The 25272-nt window shown below is 42.5% G+C and overlaps 1 pseudogene; it reads right to left on the bottom strand.

Moving 5' to 3' along the window:
- Nucleotides 1-1407: 1407 nt before the first annotated feature.
- Nucleotides 1408-24917, bottom strand: LOC115142154 (cytochrome b5 reductase 4-like; annotated as a pseudogene).
- Nucleotides 24918-25272: the final 355 nt, after the last annotated feature.

Genomic DNA, 25272 nt, shown 5'->3' with positions numbered 1-25272 from the left:
AGTAGGGGGAAGGTGAGAGGGAGAGGTCAAAAGAGGAGAGGAGTGGAAAGAAGGAGGCAGAGAGGAATGAGTCAAAGGTAGGCGTGGGGAGGTTAAAGTCGCCCAGAACTGTGAGAGGTGAGCCGTCCTCAGGAAAGGAGCTTATCAAGGCATCAAGCTCATTGATGAACTCTCCGAGGGAACCTGGAGGGCGATAAATGATAAGGATGTTAAGCTTGAAAGGGCTGGTAACTGTGACAGCATGGAATTCAAAGGAGGCGATAGACAGATGGGTAAGGGGAGAAAGAGAGAATGACCACTTGGGAGAGATGAGGATCCCGGTGCCACCACCCCGCTGACCAGAAGCTCTCGGGGTGTGCGAGAACACGTGGGCGGACGAAGAGAGAGCAGTAGGAGTAGCAGTGTTATCTGTGGTGATCCATGTTTCCGTCAGTGCCAAGAAGTCGAGGGACTGGAGGGAGGCATAGGCTGAGATGAACTCTGCCTTGTTGGCCCCAGATCGGCAGTTCCAGAGGCTACCGGAGACCTGGAACTCCACGTGGGTCGTGCGCGCTGGGACCACCAGATTAGGGTTGCCACGCGGTGTGGAGCGTTTGTATGGTCTGTGCAGAGAGGAGAGAACAGGGATAGACAGACACATAGTTGACAGGCTACTACAGTGAATGGAGGCTTGTAATGCCCAACCAAGATCAATATATGCAGCAGCAGTTATTGGAGGTGGTGACGGTGAGTAATGTTAGTGGTGGTGGTGGCAGACGACAGATCTGCCACTCCAGTCTCAAGCACCACTCTGTGTGTCAAGTACTGGTATTCACCTCACCTCCACAATTCCCCTCTGCTTTCAGTCAATCATAGAGCTGCTGCTGCTAGACTGGAAAGGGGCTTTCTCACCTGTCTGGGACAACATCCTATTTGCACTACATATGTCATATCAGTAAAACCAAATTCACTGAAATGTATCTGTAATGCCATGACAACAGATGTAGATATCAATGTGACCTCACCTCTCCATTATTTCCCTTGAAAGTACACCATGTACAACTTAGAACATGCCCTCACCCTGTGAAGCCACTTCCCCTCCAATGAAGCTAACCACTTAGAATTCCTAATGCCAAAGCTATTACACTCCCGTTGACAGACTCTATACCCCCTCCTGAAGGTAGATACCGTAAAGCTCATTGAGAATCAGAGCCACACACAGTGTTTTTCATCTATGGAGACCTTTGATTTTCATCTGCCAAGACATGCAATTTCAACATATTGCCTAGTGGGTGGGGAACCTTTACTCCTACAGGGAAGGGCTGGCCACCAACATGATGCCATTTACTAAGATAACACTGTGTGTGTGTATAGACGGTCCGGAGGGCAGATGGGGGGGCGAAGAGAAACAGACTGAGACACAGAGAGTGAGCAAGAGAGACTGCAGGGTGTATTTTTCCGTGGATAATTGCAGCTTTGCATATGTGTCTTTCAGTGTAAGTATTTAAAATCCTCTACTTCCTGGTGTGGTTGTGATATCATTCCCCTGCACATTTGAATTGCCTCTTCCCTGAGTTGAAGGATTTAAATAATTAATTTACTGTAGTACATTTCAGCCAGAAACAACACAATAGAACCAGGGCTCTGAATCTCAACACAGTGCATCTTTTCATTTGCTTCAGGACAGCTCATACGACTGACATGCTAGTTATAATGTGCATGATGTACAGAGCTGGATATGTATTAAAAGAGATGTGGTTAGATCAACATTAGATGAGCTACAAAACCAATCGAAATAATCAGCTTGTGTATTTCTTTAAAAACCAGAACCCAACACATTTCAGTCATTGTTTCGCATGACAAAAACAAACGGGTACTTTCATCAAGTACTTTTCATCCATAGAAGCTTGACTTGTAGTATTGCACGTAGCATGGCATGTGTGTTACATTGACAGGTGTGATCTTTGAAATGATTATGTTCAGTGGTAAGAAATGCTGAAATTCATTTTGTGTGAAAAAAAGAAAATGACCATGACATGATGTACTTTGATGTTATTAAAACGTAAATGCCACGCAGGGTTTGGTTTTTAAATGGCACCTTCCATACGATCTAGAGAGTACAAATTAGAGAAAAAAATGGAAAAGGCCAAGATCGCATACATTCATGGACATCCTTAATAGATACCAATGTCCAAAATAAAGGTTTCTTCCTCCAAAACGACATCTACGAGATTTCATGAAAATACACCTTCAATTTCATGGACAATTTGTTCCATTTTCACCCAGATTGACTCAGTAATGACATCTGAAAGGATACATCTAAAGAGGCAGATGGACTGACTGCAGCTGGAAACGGCCAGATAAGAGCCCCTCTTATTAGGTTAATAGCGGAGCTACATCAGAGGGAGCACTCATAGCATAAAACTATCTCATAGAACTCTGCAGGATTGACATAGTTCGGTCTGGCAGTTTGATGTTCCACGAGGAGAAATCACGATAGTTGGTGCCTTTACCAACCTCATGTATTTCACGGTCACGGACGCACGGTCAGGGTTCCCAGACGCATTTTAGAATCATTTAACTGCATCAAACACTTACTCACTGTGGGCTCGAGGTATTAATGAATTAAATAAATACATTTCATAAAAATATCATTTCATTATTTAAATACATTTACATAGGTGTGTAATGTATTGCGTAATGTATTCCCATTGGTATGTATCACCTACTGTGAGTACTACAACATCAACCTGTGAGAGAGAAAGAGAGAGGGGAAAGAGAGAGAGGGGAGAGAGAGAGCGAGAGATAAAAGAGCGAGAGATCGAGAAGAGGGAGAGAGAGTAAAAGTACTGATTCTGAAGACTGGTCTGCTTAACCATCAGTCTCTCTCAAACAGAACCACAGGCTGCAGAACAGACAGAACAGCAGCAGCACAGCCAGAACAGCTATCTAAATAATAATAACTCTCTGTAGGAGGGTATATGCCAACAGCAGGTTGGAAATTCTCATTACTTCTTCAACAAAAGTAAGATTTAATGATCAGAACTCCTCATAAACAACCCCAGACCTCTCTCTCTGTGGTCATGGTAGTGACCTCTCATAAACAACCCCAGACCTCTCTCTCTGTGGTCAGAGCAGAGGAGTGTACAAGGACAGGATGGTTCAAAAAGCTCTGGTACAGACATAGAGCTGATGATGTTGACCTGAGGGTTCAGTGCTGCTGAGTAATTGGGCATTCATCCTTTGTGTGTGATTCACCAGCTCAGAGCCCAGCGGTCACATCCTAAGCGACCAGAGAGAATGACTGTCCATCCGTGTTCCAGAGAGAGAGCGAGCGAGAGCGAGAGCGAGAGAGAGAGACAGAGCTGCTTTCCTTCCAGATTCAAAGAGCCTCTGTGGGTCTCTGGCATCGCTGCTAACCACAGGAGTCAGATCCATCAGTTCAGTCTACAGTGCATAGAAAAACATTGTGCCAAAAAACACATTGGCCTTCAGCCTAACAACATATCTTCTCTCCCAGACACTCTCACAAATTGTCTTCTTTCTCTCACTCACAGACACAGACACACACACACACACACACACACACACACAGTCCCGTTGACACCTCAGGCTGTGAGGTTGAGATATATCAGGTCTGAGACTGACACTCGGCCCTGGAACTCATGAAACTCCTCTTCACTGAATGCTGTCTCACCAACCTGAGAAAGAGATGAGGGAGATTGAGAGAAGTGAGAGGAGTCAGAAAGCCTAAAGGCGGGAAAAGTTATGAAAAGTTATCCAATGTTATACAAGTTAACTTACTTGCACTACATAGCCTGAAATAGCTTGAATCTACTAAATCAACATTAACATCAAAACATACAGCATGGCCTCTATATTTAGAAATGTTTTTTTATTTAACTATTCAAATCAGTTAAGAACAAATTCTTATTTTCAATGACGGCCTAGGAACAGTGGGTTAACTGCCTTGTTCAGGGGCAGAACGACAGATTTTTACCCTGTCAGCTCGGGGATTCGATCTTGCAACATTTCGGTTACTAGTCCAACGCTCTAACCACTAGGCTACTTGCCGTCTGGCTAAATGCCTAACTGGAGTGTGTAGAGGGGTGTGGAGCGTCACTCACCCCACAGTCAGCTCGGTGAAGGCTGAGGGGCCACACACACAAAGACCTTTGACCCCTCAGGTCTAACCAGGAAGTCAGTCAGCATGGAGGCCTCAAACAGCCCCTTCCTGCCTGTCCAGGAATCACACGGCTCGGACAGAATATACTCCACCTGGAACCTGGAACCATAGGTTCTATTCTATCACATGGCTCTGACAGAACATACTCCACCTGGAACCATAGAATGTAAGAAACAAATGTATCTTCTGCCTTACCAATTGACAGACGGATCCATCAGAACATACTGTACACTGACAGAGATCACGAGAGAGAACATTCTCTGCCTAGCCTAGCAGCAAGACAACATGTACGTGTTAATGCTGCTTCACAGGTAATGGTTCACATGAGAATCTAGTCAATATGGTAATGATGGGGAGTAGTCACACACCATGAAGACATGCAATCATAGACATCTGGAGCAGGCAAGAACGAACACACACACACACCACACACACACACGCTAATGATTAGATTCAGTCTTGCTGACATCTAACGCAGCCAACCTCAGAATGACCACACACCTCTCATCTTTAGCAGCGAGGCCACAGGATGTCTCTTTCCTGTCCGTTGAAGAACATCAGCTTGGTTTTCCTAGAACACACAAAGATCTAACGCCGTCAGAATAACCTTGTCCTTTACAATGTATTCACATCCTCAGAAAGAGAACAATGACAGCCTTGTCCTTTACAATGTATTCACATCCTCAGGAAGAGAACAATGACAGCCTTGTCCTTTACAATGTATTCACATCCTCAGGAAGAGAACAATGACAGCCTTGTCCTTTACAATGTATTCACATCCTCAGAAAGAGAACAATGACAGCCTTGTCCTTTACAATGTATTCACATCCTCAGAAAGAGAACAATGACATCCTTGTCCTTTACAATGTATTCACATCCTCAGAAAGAGAACAATGACATCCTTGTCCTTTACAATGTATTCACATCCTCAGGAAGAGAACAATGACAGCCTTGTCCTTTACAATGTATTCACATCCTCAGAAAGAGAACAATGACAGCCTTGTCCTTTACAATGTATTCACATCCTCAGAAAGAGAACAATGACATCCTTGTCCTTTACAATGTATTCACATCCTCAGGAAGAGAACAATGACAACCTTGTCCTTTACAATGTATTCACATCCTCAGAAAGAGAACAATGACATCCTTGTCCTTTACAATGTATTCACATCCTCAGAAAGAGAACAATGACATCCTTGTCCTTTACAATGTATTCACATCCTCAGAAAGAGAACAATGACATCCTTGTCCTTTACAATGTATTCACATCCTCAGGAAGAGAACAATGACAGCCTTGTCCTTTACAATGTATTCACATCCTCAGAAAGAGAACAATGACAGCCTTGTCCTTTACAATGTATACACATCCTCAGAAAGAGAACAATGACAGCCTTGTCCTTTACAATGTATTCACATCCTCAGAAAGAGAACAATGACATCCTTGTCCTTTACAATGTATTCACATCCTCAGAAAGAGAACAATGACATCCTTGTCCTTTACAATGTATTCACATCCTCAGAAAGAGAACAATGACATCCTTGTCCTTTACAATGTATTCACATCCTCAGAAAGAGAACAATGACATCCTTGTCCTTTACAATGTATTCACATCCTCAGGAAGAGAACAATGACAACCTTGTCCTTTACAATGTATTCACATCCTCAGAAAGAGAACAATGACAGCCTTGTCCTTTACTGTATTCACATCCTCAGAAAGAGAACAATGACAGCCTTGTCCTTTACAATGTATTCACATCCTCAGAAAGAGAACAATGACAGCCTTGTCCTTGTATTCACATCCTCAGAAAGAGAACAATGACATACACATCCTCAGAAAGAGAACAATGACATCCTTGTCCTTTACAATGTATTCACATCCTCAGAAAGAGAACAATGACATCCTTGTCCTTTACAATGTATTCACATCCTCAGAAAGAGAACAATGACATCCTTGTCCTTTACAATGTATTCACATCCTCAGAAAGAGAACAATGACATCCTTGTCCTTTACAATGTATTCACATCCTCAGAAAGAGAACAATGACATCCTTGTCCTTTACAATGTATTCACATCCTCAGGAAGAGAACAATGACAACCTTGTCCTTTACAATGTATTCACATCCTCAGAAAGAGAACAATGACAGCCTTGTCCTTTACAATGTATTCACATCCTCAGAAAGAGAACAATGACATCCTTGTCCTTTACAATGTATTCACATCCTCAGAAAGAGAACAATGACATCCTTGTCCTTTACAATGTATTCACATCCTCAGAAAGAGAACAATGACATCCTTGTCCTTTATAATGTATTCACATCCTCAGAAAGAGAACAATGACATCATTGTCCTTTACAATGTATTCACATCCTCAGGAAGAGAACAATGACAACCTTGTCCTTTACAATGTATTCACATCCTCAGAAAGAGAACAATGACAGCCTTGTCCTTTACAATGTATACACATCCTCAGAAAGAGAACAATGACAGCCTTGTCCTTTACAATGTATTCACATCCTCAGAAAGAGAACAATGACAGCCTTGTCCTTTACAATGTATTCACATCCTCAGAAAGAGAACAATGACAGCCTTGCAATAGCACAGCAGTCAGAGTACAGCCTCCTTCAGTTTCTATTCAGTCACAAGTAGAAATGAAATACTCTGCATAACATATCGGAAAAAACGGGATCAACAATACAGCAGTATATTTGACAGGATAGGCAGAATATTTTCCATACTGCTTATACCTTTCCAAGTCTTTCATATCTACATGAAGTGCTTAGGGGGAAGGGGCAACACTAGTGGTTGTTTCTGGGTGGATCCATGACAGTGTATTTCACCTGAGTGAGCCCAGGTCCTGGAGGGCCAATCGGATCACCCGAGCCATGGGCGTGAACCCCGTGCCGGCTGCTAACAGGTAGAGGTGAGTGACCTCACGCAGGAGGCAGAGACTGAATGGACCATCCGGGCTGCTGACAGACAGGTGGTCACCTAGGCAACCAGGGAACCCATTAAGCTGAGAAACCCCACAAAAACTAAGAATAAGCAAAAACAGATAACACATGTTTGTTTTTTAAACGAAGTACAAAATCAGGATAGCTTTAATAATGAATACAGAATACAGTGTCTGTTCATTCCCTACCATCAGCTATGCATTTCCTCTTTCATGAGGTTTCTGTTCGTACTGTACAGCTAGTCTTTGTTATTAGGTGTTATTTAAATGTACTGTATATCAGTGAAAGGCACATGGTACCGTTGTAATGGAGAATGTTTTTCTTTTTTTTTTATGTGTCCTCCTCCCAGAGCGCTAAGAACCTTGGCGTGATCCTGGACAACACCCTGTCGTTCTCAACTAACATCAAGGCGGTGGCCCGTTCTTGTAGGTTCATGCTCTACAACATCCGCAGAGTACGACCCTGCCTCACACAGGAAGCAGCGCAGGTCCTAATCCAGGCACTTGTCATCTCCCGTCTGGATTACTGCAACTCGCTGTTGGCTGGGCTCCCTGCCTGTGCCATTAAACCCCTACAACTCATCCAGAACGCCGCAGCCCGTCTGGTGTTCAACCTTCCCAAGTTCTCTCACGTCACCCCGCTCCTCCACTCCCTCCACTGGCTTCCAGTTGAAGCTCGCATCCGCTACAAGACCATGGTGCTTGCCTACGGAGCTGTGAGGGGAACGACACCTCAGTACCTCCAGGCTCTGATCAGGCCCTACACCCAAACAAGGGCACTGCGTTCATCCACCTCTGGCCTGCTCGCCTCCCTACCACTGAGGAAGTACAGTTCCCGCTCAGCCCAGTCAAAACTGTTCGCTGCTCTGGCCCCCCAATGGTGGAACAAACTCCCTCACGACGCCAGGACAGCGGAGTCAATCACCACCTTCCGGAGACACCTGAAACCCCACCTCTTTCAGGAATACCTAGGATAGGATAAAGTAATCCTTCTCACCCCCCCCCTTAAAAGATTTAGATGCACTATTGTAAAGTGGCTGTTCCACTGGATGTCTTAAGGTGAACGCACCAATTTGTAAGTCGCTCTGGATAAGAGCGTCTGCTAAATGACTTAAATGTAAATGTAATGAATGTTTTTCTTCTTTAACTGACTGACTGGGAAATAAACAACCTCCATCTGTCCCAATGTAGCAGCTGGGCCAGCTGGGCCAGCATCGCCAGGCAACCAGACATGCACACACATCACTCAACACTAGGATATATTCAGGTAATGGGGGCCAGATTAGGACAATTACATAGCCTGAAGCCATGTCACTGAGTGTAGTTTACACAGAAAGATAAAGAAACATCTATTTTCCTGTCCACTTCTGTGCAGATGGACTGGTAGGACAATTACTTTTCCAGTAAGGAGAAGGTCATGGATTTAGATTGTATTGATTCCACTGTTAAGAGGACAAAACACAAGACAAAGGCCAGGGAATCTGATTCATTGGAGGTGGAAAGGAAAGAAGGGTTATATTCTGGCACCCTGACTATGTAGAAGGCTGGACTCTGAGAAGAGGGGTCGAGATGATAGATGGGATAAAACAACCTGTTTATGAGATTTTAAATAGAAACTAATTACACCATCAATCCTTTGGATTGGGAGCTGAGCAATCCCCCCCCCCCCCCCATAATTTATTTATCTGAATAGTGCCTACTTCTGCTGATGTATGAATATATATACACTGCTCAAAAAAATAAAAGGAACACTAAAATAACACATCCTAGATCTGAATGAATGAAATATTCTTATTAAATATTTTTTCTTTACATAGTTGAATGTGCTGACAACAAAATCACACAAAAATGATCAATGGAAATCAAATGTATCAACCCATGGAGGTCTGGATTTGGAGTCACACTCAAAATTAAAGTGGAAAATCACACTACCGGCTGATCCAACTTTGATGTAATGTCCTTAAAACAAGTCAAAATGAGGCTCAGTAGTGTGTGTGGCCTCCACGTGCCTGTATGACCTCCCTACAACGCCTGGGCATGCTCCTGATGAGGTGGCGGATGGTCTCCTGAGGGATCTCCTCCCAGACCTGGACTAAAGCATCCGCCAACTCCTGGACAGTCTGTGGTGCAACGTGGCGTTGGTGGATGGAGCAAGACTTGATGTCCCAGATGTGATCGATTGGATTCAGGTCTGGGGAACGGGCGGGCCAGTCCATAGCATCAATGCCTTCCTCTTGCAGGAACTGCTGACACACTCCAGACACATGAGGTCTAGCATTGTCTTGCATTAGGAGGAACCCAGGGCCAACCGCAACAGCATATGGTCTCACAAGGGGTCTGAGGATCTCATCTCAGTACCTAATGGCAGTCAGGCTACCTCTGGCTGTGCGGCCCCCCAAAGAAATGCCACCCCACACCATGACTGACCCACCGCCAAACCGGTCATGCTGGAGTATGATGCAGGCAGCAGAACGTTCTCCACGGCATCTCCAGACTGTCACATGTGCTCAGTGTGAACCTGCTTTCATCTGTGAAGAGCACAGGGCGCCAGTGGCGAATTTGCCAATCTGTGTTCTCTGGCAAATGCCAAACGTCCTGCACGGTGTTGGGCTGTAAGCACAACCCCCACCTGTGGACGTCGGGCCCTCATACCACCCCCATGGAGTCTGTTTCTGACCGTTTGAGCAGACACATGCACATTTGTGGCCTGCTGGAGGTCATTTTGCAGGGCTCTTGGCAGTGCTCCACCTGCTCCTCCTTGCACAAAGGCGGAGGTAGCGGTCCTGCAGCTGGGTTGTTGCCCTCCTACAGTCTCCTCCACATCTCCTGATGTACTGGCCTGTCTCCCGGTAGCGCCTCCATGCTCTGGACACTAGGCTGACAGACACAGTAAACCTTCTTGCCACAGCTCGCATTGATGTGCCATCCTAGATGAGCTGCACTACCTGAGCCACTTGTGTGGGTTGTAGACTCACTCTACCACTAGAGTGAAAGCACCGCCAGCATTCAAAAGTGACCAAAACATCAGCCAGGAAGCATAGGAACTGAGAAGTGGTCTGGTCACCACCTGCAGAACCACTCCTTTAATGGGGGTGTCTTGCTAATTGCCTATAATTTCCACCTGTTGTCTATTCCATTTGCACAACAGCATGTGAAATTTATTGTCAATCAGTGTTGCTTCCTAAGTGGACAGTTTGATTTCACAGAAGTGTGATTGACTTGGAGTTACATTGTGTTGTTTAAGTGTTCCCTTTATTTTTTTGAGCAGTATATATATATATTTTTTTTTAAAGAGAGAGAGAGAGAGAGAGGTGACAAAAGGATACAGGATGAAAGAGAGAGACGAGGAAAAAAGATAGGGTCCAACTAGGGCTGTGACGATTACAGAATTTTAGGAAACTGTTAATTGTCATGCAAATGACCACAGTCATTGTCATAGAGTTGAGCTTGTGTGGCCCCTTGAGCTTGTAATGAATCTTTGAATATTAGCTATGACATACATACTAAATACAACAGCATTGGTGACACACCTATCTCAAAAACAAAGTTTGGAAATGAAGCTTCTCCTCCTGACAGTGCCGTTCTGCTCGTAAAATGACTACCAAATGTTCCCATTTCATGTAAAAATACAATTATCTACTTGAATATAAAAGTTGATAATTGTCCATAATTGCTGGTTCCAATATTATAATCTGACATTTAATACTCAAAATACATAATGAGACTAGAATTGCAAAGTGCTACTATTAATCATAAGTATATCCCTAATCACAATGGTAAGAGTATAGTCCTCCCTGTGAATGTTAACGTCATCATCATGTTATTACTAACGGTCATGTAAATGCAGTACCCTATCATAATCACAATCAATGCTTGTTTTTTATTTGAATCCACACACAGGAGTCAAGAACTTCTGTCACCTAGTCTACTTGTGTAGGCAGCAGTCAAACATGTAAATGAGTTTATGGTAAACAAAAGGTTATCTAATCAATCCTGGTTGGAAGAAAAATGAACTTCCCTCCGGTTTCTGACATGCTATTTTTTATTTCATGTTGTTGTTGTTGCCAACCTTGCTCACTTATCTGAGACATTAGTATTCCACAGCGCGGCTAAACCACCTGCAGATTGACGTACACTTGACCTCTATATATGACTATTCCACTTACATATGAACACACAGCACATGAACACACACAGAAACAAACGCACGCACGCACGCACACACAAACAAAACTCACACAACCTACTCACTAACAACCTTATATTTCTTTACTTTACTCGTATTATTATCTATCCGGGTGCCTACTCTCTTTACCTTGCCTTCATGTATATATCAAACTCAAGTAGCTCGTACCTCTGCACATTGATCTGGTGCTCCCTGTATATAGCTCCACATTGATCTGGTACTCCCTGTATATAGCTCCACATTGATCTGGTACTCCCTGTATATAGCTCCACATTGATCTGGTACTCCCTGTATATAGCTCCCCATTGATCTGGTACTCCCTGTATATAGCTCCCAATTGATCTGGTACTCCCTGTATATAGCTCCACATTGATCTGGTACTCCCTGTATATAGCTCCCCATTGATCTGGTACTCCCTGTATATAGCTCCACATTGATCTGGTACTCCCTGTATATAGCTCCCCATTGATCTGGTACTCCCTGTATATAGCTCCCCATTGATCTGGTACTCCCTGTATATAGCTCCACATTGATCTGGTACTCCCTGTATATAGCTCCACATTGATCTGGTACTCCCTGTATATAGCTCCACATTGATCTGGTACTCCCTGTATATAGCTCAACATTGATCTGGTACTCCCTGTATATAGCTCCCCATTGATCTGGTACCCCCTGTATATAGCTCCACATTGATCTGGTACTCCCTGTATATAGCTCCACATTGATCTGGTACTCCCTGTATATAGCTCCATTCTGGGGTATTTTATTTGATTCCTCTTTTGTTCGTTACTATTTAAAACTATATTATATACATATATATATATATATATATAATTAAACGTAGCATCTTTGGGAAAGGTTCGGAATTTCAATGTAAAGTCTACACCAGTTGTATTCGGTGTATGTGATAAATAACATTTGATTTGAACAACCCACTTAGCTGTAACAGTGAGGTTTACTGGGGGCCTCAGACTTACCGATGTTGAGGTTGTTTAGGTGTGGAGTCAACACTCCATCTGGGTAGACTTTGATCATGAGGAAGATGTCAGTGGCTGCAGTCCCCTGTGTGGAGTCCAGTGTAGCTGGTACCAGTGTTTCCTCGACTGGCGTGTAGGGCTTCACCAAGTCACTGTCTACACATATAGCATTAACATTAGCAATGAATTACATGGGATGCTATGGGATTAGCGGTAGCCCAGATATAGTGTTAGCCAAATGTCTACACATTTCATAAGGATGGTTTTTCTCTGGAGGCCAGGAAGGAGCTGGTACCATGTACATTACTGGTGGTTTTAGATTTTAGTGATGTTATATATATATATAGATGTAGGCTTCAACCACTACCCTGAGAACAATTGATTCAGTATAGCATGCAGCCCTCAGGTTCATTACCAATCAAAAACATTGAACACATCATTGTGGTCTCTACAGTGCTGTTGGTTGGTTGTCATTGACCTTGCGTAGGGTTAAACACCGGTATAAACTGATTTATAAGGCCATTTTGGGTAAAATGCCACTTTATCTGTTTGTTTTTTTAAATCAGGTCAGCAAATATATATAAATTACAGTCACATTCTCATTTACTTTTCACAGTACCAAGAATTAGAATAGGTCATGGTGGAAAAAGTTACTCAACTCAGTGGTCCTGGAATTCTCTCCTGAACATTTAAAAATGTGATAATCTAGTCATGTTGGTGGAGTTTAAACACTTGGCGACGTAAATATCATAGAAGCGTGTAATTGTCTTTAGGACAGCTGTTTACTTTTGTTATGACATTTGTGTTTCTTTATGTAATAGTTGTACAGTATGTGTGTCTATAGTTTTATTCAATGCTGTGTTAGTGTATCTAAGTTGTTTTGTCTGAAACGTTGTTCCCCCTGCTGCTGTTGGACCAGGTCTTGCTTGAAAAATAGATTTTATCTCAATGAGAAAAGAATGTATAAATAAAGGTTAAATAAAATGTAAAAAATGTAGCATAGCACAAGCACTAGCAATGGATCGCATGGGCTGCTATGGGATTAGCTCTAGCCTAGATGTAGCGTTAGCATTAGCATGGATCTATAGGCTAGGCCTTACCTTGGATGAGGGCCTTGAGGTAGTTGTGTTTCCCAACTGGCACGTGCATGAGTGTCCCTAGGGGGAGTTGTAACCGGAACACCCAGGTGTCGTGTGTGACCTCCGTCTTAGAAACTAACATACACTCCCTGTAGAAGATCGCTGCAGAGAGAGTGAATAACTAACATGTAATTTTGGTTAATAGGGGAAGGTAATAAAATCAATTCAGAAGACGGATGGATAAACATATCTTTGGATGTGTCTGAAATGGCATTCTGGCTCTTTCTTTCGTCTTTTCTCGATTCCTCACTTCCTCTCTCCTTGCGTCCTTCTCAAAACGCATTGGAGGAGAAAGTACAAGGTCCCTCCCCTCTTACATTCTCCTCTCAAGCCTTTTGAGAAGAAGGTGAGGAGTGAGGCCGTGAGGAATCAAGGAAAGATGTATTGGAGCGAGAAGGAGAAAGATGGGGAGGGAGGGAGTTGGTAAACGTTAACAGTTAGTCAGCTTTAGCTTATGAAAAGACATGAGACCATAAAATGTTCTCCTTACCAGAAAACGCTTCCATCTTCTTCTTGGGCTAGACCTGAAAAAGGGAGCCTCCTAGTGAGTTGTTTACCAGAAATTAATATAAATCAAACGCATCTCCCCATTTACAGAGAGATAGAGAAGGAAAGAGAGACAGAAGTAAGAGAGGGACAGACAGGGTGATAGAGATATAGAGGGTGATAGCGATATAGAGGGTTTAGTGGAAATGGGCACAGTGTTTATTTCCTCTGGTTGACACAGTCAATATTTCCCTCCAACATTAATAAGCCAGTGATAAACACTGGACACTAATTGTGTCAAGTCCTCCAGGCTGGAACACAGATGGAGAAATAAGCCTTGAGAGCAATTAATAATATAATTACAGCCGATAATGGACTAGGTCTGTGATGGTCATGGAATTTTAGATGACGATAATTGGCCAGTCAAAATGACCATGGTCACAGTAACAACCGTTCAAATAGCAAACAATAAGAAGAATTAGGGGGAAAAAAATATATATTTGACGCACATTTTCTCTTCCTCTTCGCTCCTGACTGCATGTGCTGTGTAGTGCTGTGTAGTGCTGTGTAGTGCTGCGGGGAGGGGGGGGGGGGGGGGGGGGTCATTGCCTATGCAACCAAAGACAAAAGTTTCATCACATTGTTAAAAGTCCATGTTCCGGCAGAAATGGACTCAACCGCACAAATGTCGGCCGTCCCGTCTTCAGTCAGCTGTTCGTTCAACACCAAAATAAATAAATAAATAAATGTACGTACATTTTTTAAGGGGGTATTCATCAGTTAGAGGGTAAAGGTAATTGTGCCAGCCCTAACTAGGGTACAGAATAGCATTGTGACAAATGTTTTAAAAAATCTTAACGTTAAAACTGCAATTTTTATTGTTTAAACAATAAGAAAGAAAATCATAAAACTATTCACAATGCAGATATGGTGCTGCATATGACCGCCAGCGGGCAATGCTGTTAAAACTACCGCAGTCATGGCAACCCATAGACTGTAAAAGATATGGACAAAGCCATCAATGACATCACCCCATTGTTTCCTATGAGAATGCTCAGTGGAGCATTTGAAGATCAGAAAGTGTATTTTCAGCAAGTCACCATTTGCTTCATTGAGGACTTTTTGGAAACATTGCATGTGCAGTTTGAGCTAGTCTAAGTGACGTTGCAGGCTAGCTCAGTGCTGCCTCCTCTCATTAACCTCTTGAAACTAGGGGGCACTATTTTCATTTTTGGAAAAATAACATTCCCAAAGTAAACAGGCTATTTTTCAGGACCAGTTAATAGAATACGCATATAATTGACAGCTTAGGATAGAAAACACTCTAAAGTTTCCAAAACTGTAAAAATATTGTCTGTGAGTATAACAGAACTGATATTGCAGGCGAAAGCCTGAGAAAAACCCAATCAGGAAGTGACTCTTATTTAGAAACCTCTGCGTATTGAGCAGTGAAAGGGATATCAACCAGATTTCTTTTTCTATGATTATTATTATTTGACCATGCTGCTCATTTATGAACATTTGAACATCTTGGCCATGTTCTGTTATAATCTCCACCCGGCACAGCCAGAAGAGGACTGGCCACCCCACATAGCCTGGTTCCTCTCTAGGTTTCTTCCTAGGTTTTGGCCTTTCTAGGGAGTTTTTCCTAGCCACCGTGCTTCTACACCTGCATTGCTTGCTGTTTGGGGTTTTAGGCTGGGTTTCTGTACAGCACTTTGAGATATCAGCTGATGTACAAAGGGCTATATAAATACATTTGATTTGATTTACAGACAGATTATTTCAGTTATAATTCACTGTATCACAATTCCAGTTGGTCAAGAAGTTTACATACACTAAGTTGACTGCGCCTGTAAACAGCTTGAAAAATTCCAGAAAATGATGTCGTGGCTTTAGAAGTTCTGATAGGCTAATTGACATAATTTGAATCAATTGGAGGTGTACCTGTGGATGTATTTCAAGGCCTACCTTCAAACTCAGTGCCTCTTTGCTTGACATCATGGGAAAATCAAAAGAAATCAGCCAAGACCTCAGAAAACTAATTGTGGACCTCCACAAGTCTGGTTCATCTTTAGGAGCAATTTCCAAATGCCTGAAGGTACCACGTTCATCTGTACAAACAATAGTACATAAGTATAAACACCATAGGACCACACAGCCATCATACCGCTCAGAAAGGAGACGCGTTCTGTCTCCTAGAGATGAACGTACTTGCGAAAAGTGAAAATCAATCTCAGAACAACAGCAAAGGACCTTGTGAAGATGCTGGAGGAAACAGGTACAAAAGTATCTATATCCACAGTAAAATGAGTCCTATATTGACATAACCTGAAAGGCCGCTCAGCAAGGAAGTAGCCACTGCTCCAAAACAGCCGTAAAAAAATCCAGACTACGGTTTGCAACTGCACATGGGGACAAAGATCATACTTTTTGGAGAAATGTCCTCTGGTCTGATGAAACAGAAATATAACTGTTTGGCCATAATGACCATCGTTATGTTTGGAGAAAAAAGGGGGAGGCTTGCAAGCCGAAGAACACCATCCCAACCATGGCAGCATCATGTTGTGGGGTGCTTTGCTGCAGGAAGGACTGGTGCACTTCACAAAATAGATGGCATCATGAGGAATAAAAAGTATGTGGATATATTGAAGCACCATCTCAAGACACCAGTCAGGAAGTTAAAGCTTGGTCACAAATGAGTCTTCCAAATGGACAATGACCCCAAGCATACTTCCAAAGTTGTGGCAAAATGGCTTAAGGAAAACAAAGTCAAGGTATTGGAGTGGCCATCACAAAGCCCTGACCTCGATCCCATAGAAGATTTGTGGGCAGAACTGAAAAAGCGTGTGCGAGCAAGGAGGCCTACAAACCTGACTCAGTTACACCAGCTCTGTCAGGAGGAATGGGCCAAAATTCAACCAACTTATTGTGGGAAGCTTGTGGAAGGCTACCCGAAAAGTTTGACCCCAAGTTAAACAATTTAAAGGAAATGCTACCAAATACTAATTGAGTGTATGTAAACATCTGACCCTCTGGGAATGTGATGAAAGAAATAAAAGCTGAAATAAATCATTCTCTCTTCTATTATTCTGACATTTCACATTCTTAAAATAAAGTGGTGATCCTAACTGTCCTAAGACAGGGAATTTTTACTAGGATAAAATGTCAGAAATTGTGGAAAAACTGAGCTTAAATGTATTTGGCTAAGGTGTATGTAAACTTCTGACTTCAACTGTAAATTATCCTTCTGTGTGCGATTTTAATCGGTTCAAGGACATACATCTGGTGAAATAGGATCAATTATTGGTACCATGGTCGTGCTCAGTTATTTTATAATATAACCATGAATATTGACCAGAAAGATCGCCATTTCCCCATTCGCTATAATGGGGATCCTGTTTTCTGGAAACAATGCCTCCAGTATTACAGTTGGCCTTTAACTTGAAATCCTCAATGCGAGGTGGCAGTTGTTCTCCCCTGTAGTTACCAGACAGCCCTCACCTTACTGCTGCACCCACTCAGCAACAATGGTAGTTCATGACATTCTTAGGATCTCTGCTGTGTGCCTCCATGTTCTGAGGGGTCAGTACATGGGACTTCCTTTCAGGGCTGGGCGATATGGCCAAAATATCACATTTTTGACAGTATGAAAGTATTTTATGTTTTTGAATAATAAAAGTTCTAAATATGCTTTAAGAGTAGTGAGTGATCCTAGGGTGGCAACACAAATTATAAGTGATTTCAATGGGTCTTTCTCCATTCTGATTGTTTTATACTGTTCAATCCAACTTCAAACAAAAATAATGTTCAGCATTTTCATACCTTTCCTGCACTTTTGTTATAATTTCCACACTGTGCCATGCAAGGCTGCATAATATGGTCAAAAGATATAGGCCTGGTTAATTGGTGAACTGCTGGAATACAATGACTATAGTTGGAATATAGTGGGCAGCACCTTGAATACATTGTTGTTTGACATGACAACAAATGAATAAGCCTGCCAGGGAGGAACCATTGACAGGGTAGGAACCGAAGTGTTGGTCAGTGTTTCCAGCAGCAGCGTGAAAGGAGGGTTTGGGGTTGGGGGGGCACACAATGCAAATAGTGTGGGTAGCCATTTGATTACCTGTTCAGGAGTCTTATGGCTTGGGGTAAAAACTGTTGAGAAGCCTTTTTGTCCTAGACTTGGCACTCCGGTACAGCTTGCCATGCGGTAGCAGAGAGAACAGTCTATGACTGGGGTGGCTGGGGTCTTTGACAGTTTTTAGGGCCTTCCTCTGACACCGCCTGGTGTAGAGGTCCTGGAAGGCAGGCAGCTTAGCCCCAGTGATGTACTGGGCTGTACGCACTACCCTCTGTAGCGCTTTGCGGTCAGAGGCCGAGCAATTGCCGTACCAGGCAGTGATGCAACCAGTCAGCTCTCGATGTTGCAGCTGAAGAACCTTTGGAGGATCTCAGGACCCATGCCAAATCGTTTTAGTTTCCTGAGTTTCCTGACGGGGAATAGGCTTTGTTGTGTCCTCTTCACGAGAAACACCGTTTTCATGCCACTTCGATACATCTACGACCAGAAGTTACTTTTTCGCAGCAGATTAGGAGAATTTACGCAGCAGATTAGGAGAATTCATGCAGCAGGTTAGGAGACTGAGGTTAAGGTTAGGAAAAGGGTTAGGGTTAGCAAAAAACACTCTCCTAACCTGCAAAGAAAATCACATCTGGCCGTAGCTGTATCAAAGTGCGTCACAGTTGTTTTACCTAATGTAGCTAGCTAACATATTCATGCTTCACCTATTCACCTCTGAGTTAGAAGATAACGTTGCACAAACAACATGCTTATCGAGGCCTACACCAGCACTGGTACCTAGTGATGGGGAAACAAAGCTAATTCCAGTAAATTACTTCCTAGTATCGGTACACTGCTTAGTGATTTCAACGCTTGCCTTGGAGCCATACAGGACTTCGCTGCTGCCACGTCCCTGTCATTTTCCCAACTGTTAACGACGATGAAGTTCACAGCGCGTTATATCCGTGGCAAATCATTTGAAAGATGCATATCTCCTCCTACTAAAGTTACAGCATTATTGCGTTAGGCATGTTCCCTTTATGATGATGATGATCGGGACCTGTTAGTGCTAGGTGTGATAACTGCACTGTGATTTACATTTTATGTGAGGAAATAAGAAAAATATAATAATAATAAACATAGTTTTTCGGTTAACGATGCCAACTTGGTTTAAAGTTCACACCCCTAGTACAGGATGGTTAGGGAGAAAGAGAGAGAGTATGGCTGTAATAGATGGATAAAAGAAAGGAGATTGAAAGAGGCGGCTACGACAAGTCATGTCAGATAACAGCTCCCTGGCATAGTGGACAGTCAAAGGAAGCTGCGACTTACGTTGACGCAGCATCTAGGACATTTTCCCCAGAAGAACTTCCACCCGTAGAACACCATCTTGCAGGTCAACTATGGTACAGCCAGAGCTGGGGAGCTGAGATAGGAGAGGGGGTAAAATAGTGGAGAGAAAATAAGGGAGAAGAAGGAAAGAGGGGAGAGAAAAGAGGGGGGGGAGTGAGGTTAAAGAACAATTGCTGCACGTTCTGGCTCACATTTCACTCAAATCTTGCCATTTAAAATGTGCAAAGTGGGGATGTTTACCTTCCGTTTGGTGTAAACCACAATATTGACTGTGACATCAGTTTGAAACCAGTCAAACCTAAAAAATAAAAATTTACAGATACAGTATGTTCATTACCTTCTCACATATATCTATCACACCTCACATCATCCAGTCTGTCACCATTCTCAATATCATAACAGTTGTTCTTGTTGTTTTGTGAGTGTACCTGGGCCGGGCGTACCTGGGTTGGGGTGGTGGCGGGGCGGCTGAGGGTTGCAGTGATGAGGAGGGTGAGGGAGGGGTGAGGAAAGCAGGAGGGAGCATGGAGGTGGGCGGAGGAGGGGGGGCTAGACCTGAGGAGAGAGAGAGAGAGAGAGAGAGACAAGATTAAGGATTCTGATTTCAGCCACACAGAATATAGAACACCCACACACAAATACCAGACAGTACAGAAGGGCTTTTAGTGCATTATTCTTATTGTTGTTTTGTACATTACCATTTAAATGAGTGATGCTGTCCTTTATCACAGACTGAGCAGTGGAGACAAATTAGAAAGGGTCAAAAAACATCCTGCATGAAAGAGAGACTACGGTGCATTAAAGTCCTTAGACAGAGGGATTGTGTGTTACTGTACCTTTGAGAGCAGTGCTGACCTTCAGAGCCATCCTCCCTACCAGACACTCCTTTAACATGGACTCATAGTTCACCCACCGGTGGATCTGCTCATATGGCCACAGATTCAGGGACAAAGGGAGAAAGTGAGCAAAAGAGCTTAGACACACACGGCATCATAACACACATGTGCGTTAATGTTTTGAACTTGTGTGTTTTAACATGTGAACTTCCAAGGTAGTCCTTTAACTCGGGAAAGTCCAATGAGAGCTGACCTGGTCAAAAAGGTCTGTTCTGTCTATCCCAGCTGCCTTCATCAGTTCCTCTTCTCCTCCAGGGTGGAAATCCATGTAGAGGCTTACATTATAAACCATGCCTGAGACACACACAGGAAATAACAGTATTTATTCTCAAAATGCTCACAAAATTCACAATACATTTTTAATTGTAAATTGCTAAATAAGCAATTCACAATAAAAAAAAAATGCATTAAATATCTGTATATTAGGGCGAACTCGTGTATGCGGGCCCACTCACACCGACAAATATAACAGTGAAATCAGCAAATACATTCAAAGAAATGCTTATGAATGATTAAACTATGATTGAACTATTTGTAATGTATGGTGTTGAGGGGGAGTTGAAGGCTGTGCCCAGCCTCCAATGCTTTCTATAGAAATCCTTCTCGGAACATAAAGACACATGCCCTACTCAAAGACATTATCCCAACAAACACAACATTTTCCTCCCAACATAAGGACATAGCCACGCTGTAGCCAGGTGAGTTACTGACACTGAGAACAGACACAGTCTCAAGGAAAACACTGTGTATGAGAGGAGAAGGTATGTACACCACAGGGAACCTTCATTTGTGTATATAATCGCCAATAACTGTCTTATAGCCTACTGATATTAAATTGGTTAGCTAATGCCTTCATCACACATCCCTATGGGAGTGCTGATGAGTGTGATCAACAAATCTGAAAACATGAATAACAATGAGACATGATGATAATGGCATCAGCATATGGTTGTGTGATTGCATATTTATTCTCTACAACCTAATGCTGCTGCTGGGTGTTGTTATAAGGACTGATTATCAAATAAGTCATAAAAAATGATTGCTGTATGCCAAGCATATGTGAGTGTATGAGTTTGGGTAAGAGAGAGAGGTATAGGGAGGGAAGAGAAAAAGAGATGAATACAACGGAAGGAAGGGCACCCCTGTTCTGCTCTGAATCACAAGAAGTGGACAGAGTCCTAGTCACTAAAGCCTGCATAATCTTCCTTCACAGCAAATTCAATTAAGCTTTATTACTCAATGTCCTTTGACAAATGAACCCACTCCATGACTACCAAAGAGTGCATTTAATCTCAATGACGCACATGTGTAAATGAGAGGATGAAATGTGTTAGATTTCTTCCGGAAGTGATTCCTCACGAAACACAGACAAAAGAAGACCATGATTTGGGGGATTTTCACTCTATGTAATCCATATACAGTGCCTTCGGAAAGTATTCAGACCCCTTGACTTTTTCCACATTTTGTTACGTCACAGCCTTATTCTAAAATGGATTACGTGTTTTTTTCCCTAATCAATCTACACACAACACCAGATAATTACAAAGTAAAAACGGGTTTGTAGAAATGCTTACAAATGTATTACAAATACAAAACTGAAATATCACGTTTATGTAAGTATTCAGACCCTTTACTCAGTACTTTTTTGAAGGACCTTTGGCAGCGATTACAGCCTTGAGACTTCTTGGGTATGACGCTACAAGCTTGGCACACCTGTATTTGGGGAGTTTCTCCCATTCTTCTCTGCAGATCCTCTCAAGCTCTGTCAGGTTGGATGGGGAGCGTCGCTGCACAGCTATTTTCAGGTCTCTCCGGGGATGTTTGATCGAGTTCAAGTCCGGGCTCTGGCTGGACCACTCAAGGACATTCAGAGACTTGTCCCAAAGCCACTCCTGCGTTGTCTTGGCCTTGTGCTTAGGGTCTTTGTCCTGTTGGAAGGTCAACCTTCGCCCCAGTCTGAAGTCCTGAGCCCTCTGGAGCAGGTTTTCCTCAAGGATCTCTCTTTTCCTTGATCCTGACTAGTCTCCCAGTCCCTGCGGCTGAAAAACATCCCCACAGCATGATGCTGCCACCACCATGCTTCACCGTAGGGATGGTGTCAGGTTTCCTCCAGATGAACTCCAAAGAGTTCAATCTTGGTTTCATCAGACCAGAGAATCTTGTTTCTCATGGTCTGAGAGTCCTTTCTGTGCCTTTTGGCAAACACCAAGTGCCTGTCATGTGCTTTTTACTGAGGAGTGGCTTCCGTCTGGCCACTCTACCATAAAGACCTGATTGGTGGAGTGCTGATGAGATGTTTGTCCTTCTGGAAGGTTCTCCCATCTCCACAGAGTGACCATCAGTTTCTTGGTCAGGGAGGTGACAAAGCCCCCCCCCGATTGCTTAGTTTGGCCGGACGATCAGCTGTAGGAAGAGTCTTGGTGGTTCCAAACTTCTTCCATTTAAGAATGATGGAGGCCACTGTGTTCTTGGGGACATTCAATGCAGCAGACTTTTTTGGGGTACCAATCACCAGATCTGTGCCTCGACACAATCCTGTCTCGGAGCTCCACAGATAATTCCTTTCGAGCTCATGGCTTGGTTTTGGCTCTGACATGAACTGTCAACTGAGGGACCTCATATAGACAGGTGTGTGCCTTTCCAAATCATGTCCAATAAATTGAATTTACCACAGGTTGACTCCAATCAAATTGTAGAAACATCTCAAGGATGATCAATGGAAACAGGATGCACCCGAGCTCAATTTTGAGCCTCATAGGAAAAGGGTCTGAATAATTATTTAAATAAGATATGTCTTATATTTTTTTATACATTTGTAAACATTTCTTCAAACCCATTTCACTATGTAATCCATTATAGAAATAGGCTGTAACGTAACAAAATGCACTGTAATAGTCCTTTGGAGAAAGGATTGTTGACAGACTTGAAATTTGTATTTAAAACCATAATTGAGAAATTATTTATCAAAGTTATCATATTTTGTCCTAACTTAGGCCTCCTTTAAGACTCCATAGTGGTTCATCTGTAGGTGCTACAAAGCAAACATTGGTGTCATATGAAGCTATACCGCCTTCTCTGTAATATGAGTAGTATTTTTATTTCAATAACTTTTTCTTTACATTAACTTATGAGTATTGAAAAATATAAACATATAAACATGATATTGAAATTGGCAAATGTTTTAATATACTGTTGAACATAATACTCTCTACAGGCTTAGCAAAGTTCCAGAGTGGGATCTCTGCTACTTTAAGAGTTATGACCCAATTTGTAAGCATTAACAAAAGAGTGAATTTGAAAAATGATTCAAAATGGTGATTTGCAGGATGTGCAATGATACAAGTAAAAGGAGGGCTGTGATTGGTTACAATGCTGAACTAAGACAATTTTTTTAAAAGGGCCATAACTATAAAACTAGCAGAGATCCCAGTCTGGAACTTTGATATGCCCGTAGTGTATATAATGTTCAACAACATATTGCATTTTTAAACATTTTCTATATTCATGTTGTATGATTAAATACTCATAAACGAATGCAATACATTTTTTTGTGAAATCAAAATACTACTCATATTACAGAGCAAGTGGTAAAGCTTCATATGAAACACATTTTTGCTTTGTATTGCAGCATTGACAGGTTAAACATTATTGGCTATTAAAGGAGGCCTGGGCAAGGCAAAATGTAATAAATATGCCACCTTTGATGAACTATTTCTCAATTATGCTTTTAGATACAAATATCAAATATAATCTTTCCTTGAAAGGACTATTCTATGGATTACATTTCGTAAAAATCCCCCAAATCATGGCATTTGTCTTGTCTGGGTTTTGTGAGGAATCATTCAATTAGGACTACGGAAGGTGGAGAGAAGAATGTATGTGTATGTATGTGTACAGATAGTATGTGGCTACTGTGTGTGTATGTGTACTTTTCACATTTATTTTCCTGAACAATTTAAGTAATAGCACAGTTTCTCCAACTCTAGCCCTGGAGAGGCATTGAGCCCTTGATTAGTTAAATCTAGTGTGTTAGTACTGGGCTTAAACAAAAACCTGCAAAACGCCAGGACCAGTGTTGTGTGTGTGTGTGTGTGTGTATACAGTATAAGCCTAGCTTGTGTCACCTCGTATGCAGGTCCAACAGTCGCCCGTGTGTTGTGTTTTTGCAGCTCCTCCTCTGTGACGTCTATGAGTCTACCTCTCATCCCTGTCAGGTCCCGGCCACTCTTAGCCACACGGATCCAGTCCATCAGACTGTGGCCAGGCTTCAATGCTGCCTGAAACAACATGGAAGAACAGCCCTCACAGATCGCGACTCTTCGAAAGCAGGCCAAATTCTGAAAGAATCCTGTATAAGACGAGCCTTCGATTAACACACGGCAATAAAGGATAAACTCTTGGGGTTGTGAACCACTGTGAAATTATTTTTCCGTTGTGTCACAAGAAACACATTTCCCTGAAGTGACACTAGTTGAGTAATTTAGCTAGCTAACTGGCTAGCACCCGGAAGAGCAATTTCACAACAAAACGCCCAAATATGTCCATAATATCAGACATATGAAATAACCGGTGAGATGGATCTCGACCGAACAAAATGACAATTACAATAAATACATTTTTCGTACAAAAAACAACACCTATTTGGTGTCAAAAACTACATTCCCGCGGTAGCTGCAGATGATGTCGCAATATGATGATGAAATGGTTAAACCACTTAAAGTAAAACTGTATCCAAAATACCTAGAGCGCCATCTAGTGTAAAGATACATCTCAACAGTCGCCCTGATACAGTACAAAGCGCCCAGAAAAATTCAGAAGACGATGTAAATAAATGTAAAATATGTATGTTTTTATAGGGTATCTTTTTGGCAATATAAATGTGAGTATTTGGAAATGCTAAATGATAACTTAGAACACGTGGCCTACCTGGTATGAAACCAGAGAGAAAAAATGCCCTCTCTCCTCATCGTCCTCCTCCGAATCCTCGTTGGAATGATTTAACATCCCAATATGTTAATAATTGCCATAGGCTTTCAGTTATTTTGTCACAAT

This window comes from Oncorhynchus nerka, linkage group LG14 (genome assembly GCF_034236695.1).
Source record: "Oncorhynchus nerka isolate Pitt River linkage group LG14, Oner_Uvic_2.0, whole genome shotgun sequence".
NCBI classification, from domain to species: domain Eukaryota; kingdom Metazoa; phylum Chordata; class Actinopteri; order Salmoniformes; family Salmonidae; genus Oncorhynchus; species Oncorhynchus nerka.
The sequence above is the reverse complement of the archived record's forward strand: the minus strand, read 5'-3'. Positions and strand labels throughout refer to the sequence as shown.